Below are 8,535 nucleotides of genomic sequence, written 5' to 3'. Positions count from 1 at the left end.
TCTGCTACTATGAGACAAACTGTACCTTTGGGGCATCGTGAGTTACAAGGTGCCAAACACCTTCACCGACCTGGGCTTCTTGCTCTCGGAGAGGAACATATGTCACAGAGTTCCCTGTTGTGATTGCTGAAAATGTAACTAAATTTAGGACAAAGTATATTATAATCTCCTTTGCATAGAGCCAGAGACTGCCCTGAACTTGCCTGGCCCTACATACTGGAAGCTAAAGCCTGAGCTAAAAAAGAACTAATATCTATAATTATCACTTTAGTGAACCAATAGAGTTGGGATTTGGGATCACTTCAATACTTCCATCAATGATAATTTCAGTCTATCCATGACCTCCTCTCAAAGGTGACTTTTGTCCATGGTAACCCATGAAGTCACTACTAGAGGTCCATTCAATGAGGTCATTCCTTTTCAAGGTATATGGACACCAGTAGAAGCCTGTGGGCTATCCCTCATTATGCTTCACTTGCCCTACTAAATGACTACTTTATTTATTTTCTCAATCATCTATTTCCTTGATAATTTTTTTGTTGTACAGATTCTTATGTACAAATTCTCCTTTACATGGGTGTTGTAGTTTGCTCTACCAAGTCCCCAGTAAATCTTTTTTGAAAGACAGTAAAGTTCTCACAAAACTATCTCTGTCTGGAGAGATTTCTCTTTTAAGTTTTTAAAATTTATTTAGTTAATATTTTCCAATCATATGTAAAAATTAACATTATTTTTTTAACATTTTGTATTCTAAATTCTCTCCCTCTCCCATTCTCTCTCACTCCCTTTGAGAAGGCAAGCAATTTGATACTGATTAGACATGTGGTGTTGTGCAACTTATTTTCATATTCAGCATGTTGAAAATGAAAACAAGGACAAAAAGAGTAAAATAACAAGGAAAAAAGAGTAAAATTTAAAAGTATACTTCAATTAGCTTTCAGAGCTCATCTATTGTCTCTCTGGAGATGGATAGCATTTTTTTTTATCATGAATCCTTTGGAATTGTTTTGGATTATTTAATTAACCTTTCACAGTTGATCATCTTTACAATCTTGCTATTATTGTATACAATATTACCCTGGTTCTGGTTACTTCACTTTGTATGAGTTTATGTGTCTTTTCATTTTTTTTTCTGAATCCATCCTGCTTATCATTTCTTATAGCACAATAGAATTCCATCAGAATTATATGTAATGCCTTCTTCATCCAATCTCCTGTTGATGGAGAATCCTCCCAATCTCCAATTCTGCCATCACAAAAATAACTGTTATAATTACTTTTGTACACATAGGCCATTTTCCCTTTTCTTTGATCTCTTTGGGATACAGATTTAGTCATGCTATTGCTGCGTCAAAATGTATGTACTTTGGGTATAGTTCCAAAGTGTTCTCTGGAATGGTTAGATTAGTCCACAATTCCACCACAGTATGCTCTATATGCTAGAGGGAAGCTATTTTTAGTTTATCTTTTCATTATTCTTCTCTAGTCACCGTGCTAGCTGAAAAAATAAAAAGAACCAGGCCAATGTCCCAAGCCAAAGATCTGACTTTATGCTGCACAAAATAAAGGAGTCAGAGGTCTGAAGTCTGAATGTCATTCCAATTTGTGGCATGAAGCATTGGATATCTAGACAACAAGAGTAATATAGTCTTTGGACAATTGTAATTAATAAGGCCAGATATTCAAAACATGATCCTAACATGGGTTTGTGGCTGAAATGGTTAATAAATGCCAGGAATAGGAGATATGACTGTGACACACCTCCCTTTTCCTTTCTCTTCTCAGGTCACTTACTTATGATACTCAGGATTAGGGGTCTAGTTTCCTCATGTCACATCCTCTAGAGCAGAGATGGTAAATCTTTTAGAGATCAAGTGTCAGGCCCTGCCCCCACCCCACTCCCCAGACCTAGTGACATGTGGACATGACACCACTACCCAAGGCCAGGCACACCTTGCCTTCTTCCTTACCCACACAGGGGAGGGAGAAGGTGCTCCCATTGGACTGCTGGGCAGAGGGGTGGATGAAGTGAGCAATGTTCTCAGCAAGTATGGAGAAGGGGAAGGGAGTGGTCCAAGTGCTCTGCTCCCCTCCAGCTCTGCAGTCTATGAGCTGCCCACCTTACCTGCTGTGTGCTCCCAATCCGACTGTTGTGCAGAATGACGAGGGATGTGAAAAAATGTCTTCAGGCATGGTGGAGAGGGGGAAGAGAGCAGCTCTACCTGAGTCCCTCTGCCTTTCTAGTAACAAACTCCAGCAGGGTGGGTGCAGGTGGAGAGGGTGGCACATGTGCCCACAGAGACACTCTATGTGCCGTCTTTGGCATTCATGCCAAAGGCCTACCATCACTTCTCTAGAGAGTGTGACAAGAGAAAAAGGGGGTAGTATACAAGCACTTTCATCATTGCACAGGCTTTTAATACTATTCCTATTCTTATTATATCTTATTTAAATCACAATTACAGTTCATCAGATTATTACAAAGGAATCCTTGTAAGTATTTTAAAAACTCCTTAAATAAATTTCTTCTTACAACTAAATTGATGAGTTGTATATCAATTTTCAAAAAAATGCCAAAAGATGAGAAATATTTCCCTGGAACATGCTTCTCTCATGAAAGCAAAAGAAATATAATAGATAGAAGAGGATGTTCATAGTTTGTAGACTAAGAGATAGTGAAGTAGAGATTATGCTATTTAGAGGTGACTACCTCCTTGTTTTTTCATGGTGAGTCTGTTTCATGAGGGTATACTACTAGTGCTGAAAATTGTTCAGGAACTGAAGAAAATCAAGGACATAGGTACCAAGAGCCATTGAGGGGAAAAGAGAGAGAAGGGAATATGCACTTAGATAGAACTTAATATAGGATAGGAGCTATGCTAAATACTTTACCAATTTTACCTCTTTTGATCCTCACAACAACCTTGGTGATATTATTATGCCCATTTTACAGTTGAGGAAACTAAGTTAAAATTAAATAACTCACTCAGAGTCACATAGCCAATAAGAGTCTGACTACAAAATTAAATTTAGGTCTTCCTGACTCTGGACCCAGCATTTTATTCACTGTACCTCCTAGCTAAAATAATATTGAAATAGCTGCACGTATTGTGATGGTGGTGGCAGTTACCACATATGACAGAGCCCAGTTTCCCTAGGGAAATAGCTTTGATGCGTAAAACATCTGTGAACTTGTAAAACTCACTTATGCATATAAAATATTTTTTTAGTTCTCCATTTTTATACATATTTTAAGGTCATTGTCAAATTTCATAAAAATCCCATGTGATTTTGAAAAATATATATCATTTTTAATAGTCACATATAGAAAATGTTGTCTGTTTTTTGGCCCTAGTTTATCCAGCAATTTGTTCCATTTTATAGTTTTCCTTTCAATTATCTTTATTTTAGATTTGTACAAACTAAGAAATGGATGTCTTTTTCTATTATTGGTCAGGTAGTCTGTGTAGTGGATAGGAACAGAAGTTGAAATCAGGAAGATATGCAGATTGAATTTTATTATAGAATATCTTTCTCACCACTATTGTATGATTTAGTGGGATCTCTTCCCACTACTGAATAATGACTTCTTACTTTTTCCCCCTCTTTTTTTAATCCCTGCTTTCTCATCACTCCTAATCTGTGTGCCTTTGTTTTCCTGATACTTTATAGTATTTATTTTCCTGTAATTGTTTACCATTTACTTTATTTGGGTAAATAAAAAATATCTCACTACATTCTTCCTCTATTCTAACCTTTTATGTGTCCTCCCATTTAGCAGTTTAGACCCACAAAGAGGAGAAAAGATCCTAATATTAATGTAATTTAATAGCATGAGAAACATCATAGTGTATCAGATCTGTTACTCATTAGTTCTGATATGTTTTCACCCTATTAAAGATCTGTTGTATCCTTGCCTTACTTTTAGAAGAGAATCTCTTAAAGGTTATTTTGATCTTATTTCTATACTGTTTTTGTGGTTTTAAGTGTCTTTTTTTCTTTTCTATGTATGACCCTCCTGGTCTAATTTATTTTGTTATTTGTGCCTTCCACAGTTATATTAGTTTACCTTTCTTGTGTTTCTGTTTGAAAAGTTTTTAAAACAAATCATTCATTGCTATTTTTAAAGGTTTCAAACACATATTTTATTCCATTGTCATCAATTTAAATAGAAAATCATGGTCAGTTTTGCAGGATATGTCTCCTTTGATTTCGTCTTGAAATCCTTTGTTCTTGGAAATGCATCTTTTTCTGTTCCTTTTTTAGTTTCTTGTGTGGGCACAGAATAATTGAAATTTGCTTTTCTTTGTATTGAAGAGTTTTTTCTGAATTGTTTAAGAATTCATTGCCATTTGAATTACTGACTTTAATTGTATATTATGGAGTTTTCAGCATAAGTTTTGTGTTTTACTTGGTTTTTCTGGAAATGATTTTTGGATTCTTCAAATGGGTCCTTCGTTTTCTATGTTTAAAGTTCTGAGTAGTTTTTAAAAAATATTTTAGCATTATGTTGATCAGTATCTTTGGCATATTCTTGGAGATAGGCGAAATTTTTTAAATGCCTTTACATATTATTTCTTAGATATAAATACATTTTGCTTACAAAAACATTGTTTTTTGCTAAATACCATTTTTCCATATTATCCTTCACTTCTATGTATTTCCATTCACAGTTGTTCCCTCATCTCCCTTGCTAATAATTGTAACATATGGCCAAATTTATAAATATATATGTATGTACATATATGTGTATATGTATATATTTATATTCTTCCACATATTTCTGCTGAATAGTGTAATAGGTATGTAAACTATACTTATTACAATAGTCCATAAATTCTGTTTTTCATTATTCTTATTTCTCTCTTGAGCAACTTAGTAGTTATATAAGAATAACTACTATATATATATATATATATATATATTACTTACATATATAACAGTATTTATATAATCTCTTTGGTGTCAAAAATTAATAATGAATTTTGATATTATGTGAAATCATTTTCCCCTTAAGCTTCCAAGATTATGCTGCCAAACTTACTGCCAAACTAGAGGCTACTCTTAAGATCCCACCACCCCAGGGCTATCTGATTGGGTCGAAACTTTCTTTCTTTGGTTGAGATCTTAAATGGATAAAAGTATTAAGGGCAGTATTGATCAGCCACGAGGAGCTCTAACCCATTTGAAATTTTAGGGGTAGTAGGGAGGAAAGGGTGTGCTAGTTTCTTCCTTGTATGGACAAAGACCTACCTTTCCTGTGATGAAGTAATGAGGAAGGAGTTAATGTTTCCTAGTCTAAATTCTTGTTCAAAATATCTACTTATGGAGTCTTTCAGGGGATGTCCAAAAGTCAAAACAATCAGAAAGAAGATATAACTCCCTTTATAGACAAGATGCAGGAGGCATTCAGCCTCTTTATTTGAGGAAGGAGGCTGGCAAAAATAATTCATTATTTATTGATGGGAATGTCATGTCCAAATAACTAAACAATGTTATTCTTGGTGAGACATCCTCATATTCTTTATTGGTTACAATCTGAATGATATATGGGGGAAAAGCAGGTTCCTCTGCCTCATCAGATGATAAATTTTCCTCTCTCCATATTCGTTCTTATCTATGATGTCATCAATCCTCTTTGAAAATGAGTGAATAAGATTTGTTCATAGATACTTGTACTTGTTTAGAAAAACTGAATACCATAGTATCTTCCATTATCAATAAATATTTTCTCTATTTATGTATCTATTTAAGCTCAAAGTCTTTAAGTTATTTTTCTCCTTATATCTTTAACAACTTCAGCCTCATTTCCCATTATATTCTCCTAATGTTCACTTTTTGATTTCTTTGATACCATCTTTACTGAGGGCTGCACCTCAAAATTGCCTCAACCTTCTCCCATGCTAGAGAATTCACTTTTCCCTGGCCATAGGGTTTGGGAAATGAATAGCTTCTAGGTATCTTTCTTTCAAGCCCAGTGGAACACCACACATTTTGGTATCATACTCCAGTTTTCTCCCTTCCTAAGATCTCGATCTTAATTTTGCTTGAGTACAGGTGCTGCTACCTCAGGCAAAACAACTTTGCCTTCCTATGCCTCCACATCCTTTCCAAGGCGCAGAGGGACCAAATTGAGTTCTTTTGCCACATAGTGGTAAAATGTAGGCAGGGGCTGTGTTAAGTGTGCTGATAGAGAACACAATAGCATCAAAAGATTTAATGAGTGCATCCTAGAACATAAATCTATGGGGTCTATTGTGTAACTCTACCAGAGTAAGATACCTGGTGGAGGAGCAGGTAGTGAATGGTATCATTGTGAATTAGGGATTAACCTTCTTTGAATCAGTTTGTAACCTGTAGTGTCTTGTAGAATTTTTGATGTCTTGAAAAGCAATGAAATTTGTTTTTTCTCTTTTGTATATTTCTTATTTGGGAGAAGTTTGAGAGGCTATGCAGATGAGAGAAATATAGTTCTCCACCTTGTTAATCATGTGCTCTAACCCAAGTCATTTTACCCAATTAAGAGTAGTCAATAAAATAGTTCTCCACCTTGTTAATCATGTGTTCTAACTCAAGTCATTTTGCCCAATTAAGTGAAGTCAGCAAATATATTTTTATTTCCTTCAGAGTCCTGGTACTAGGCTACGTGCTAGGAATACAAAAAATAAATAAGATGAAGCAAAATGTTACCTACATTCTAGAAATGCACCATTTAAGGGGGAAGACAATTATATACAAATAATATATACCAATATATTCCTTAATATTGAATATATATTCTCTCTGAGAAGGCACATATATGGGGGGTGGGGTGCAGATGTGTGCCAGAAATTCTTCTTTTGAAGATGGAATTTTTCTTAGACTTGAAATCAGGAAACCCAGGAAGCAGAGACAAGGAGGGAAAACATTCTAATCATAGGAAATGGCTAGTGAAAATGGAATACAGAGTAGGTGAATGTAAGTAAAATGTAAGAAGCTTGGAAAAGTAGGAAGGGTCCAGGTTGTTAAGGGCTTTAACTAAACAGGAGGTTTTATATTTTTTTTCCCTGGAAGTAACAAAGAAGCCTTGAAATTTATAGAGTAGGAAGGTGGCATGGAAAGGTCTGCACTTTAGGAAGATCATGTTGAAAGCTGAGAGTTGGATCCATTGGAGTGGAGAGAGAATAGGGACAGGAAAACCAATGAGATAGCTATTCAAATGGAAGAGGTAGGACTTAATGAGGATCTACAATGGGGTGGTGGAAACACCAGAGGAGAATAGGGGGAATAGATGAGAGATGATGGAGAAGAGAATTAGACAGGCCTTGGTAACTGAACAAATCTGAGCAACAGGGTTGAGAGTTAGGGAAGAGTCAAGGAGGATTCCTCAATTGTGAGCCTGAGGAATAAGAGAATGGGGCTGCCCTGTATAGTAATAGAGAAGCTAGGAAGTCAGAATGTTTTAGGGGAAAATATTATGAATTGTTTTGGAAATGCTGGGTTTAAGACATGTATTGGAAATCCAGTCTGAGATGTCTGAAAGGCAGTTTGGAGATATGAAATTGAAGATTGAGTGGTTGGGACAAGAAAGGCAGATTTGAGAAATGGCATAAAGATAGTAATTTGACCCAGAGGAATTTATGATATTACCAAATGAGCAGTAGAAGTCTACTTTAGTCTTTTAAATGGCTGTTAATATGTAGTTTCTTTTAAGAATTATTTGTATCCTTTAACCACATATCTGTTGAGAAATGGCATTTATTCTTATATATTATTCTTAGTTGTCTAAATATCACAGATGCCAAATCCTCTTCTGAAAAATATAATACCATTTCCTCCTAGTTTATCATTTCCATTCTTATTCAAGATTCATTAATTTTAATTGTAGAAAATCTTTCCAATTTCATGTGATCAAAACTATTTCTTTATGTTATTGTTGCCTCTCTCCTTTTTTTCTTTTTTTTAAAAACTCTTATCTTCTGACTTAGAATTATTACTAAGTATCAGTTCCAAGGCAGAAGTGTAGTAGAGACTAGGCAATTGGGATTAAGTAATTTGCTCATTGTCACATACGTAGGAATTATCTGAGGTCATATTTGAACCTTGGACCTCTGGTCTCCAGGCCTGGCTTTCTATTCACTGAGAATTTAGCTGCCTCTTATCCCTTGTTTAATTAAGAATTCATTTTCTACCCCTAGCTGTGAAGTACATATAATCTGTTTTTCTCTTAATACTTTTATGATCTTAAGTATTTAAAATGCATATCATTTCTAATTTATTGAGAAATATGGTTTAAGAAGCTGGACTGAACCTAATTTTTATCAGACTGCTTTCTGGCTTTCACTGACATTCTTACCAGCTAAGTAAAAATTTCACAAATGTTTTATGTTTTTAGGTTTGTCAAATACTAGCATGAAGGACAATTTTGACTAGAGAATTGACCTGCTGGTCAAGGAAATGCAATTTTCCATCATGCTTCTAATATATCCTGACAACATGATGAAGGATGAGTCACTTAACTTCTCAGTGATGTTGCATAATTTTCTGCTATAAGGA

This window comes from Gracilinanus agilis, chromosome 4 (genome assembly GCF_016433145.1).
Source record: "Gracilinanus agilis isolate LMUSP501 chromosome 4, AgileGrace, whole genome shotgun sequence".
Lineage (NCBI taxonomy): Eukaryota > Metazoa > Chordata > Mammalia > Didelphimorphia > Didelphidae > Gracilinanus > Gracilinanus agilis.
This window is presented reverse-complemented; position numbering follows the sequence as displayed.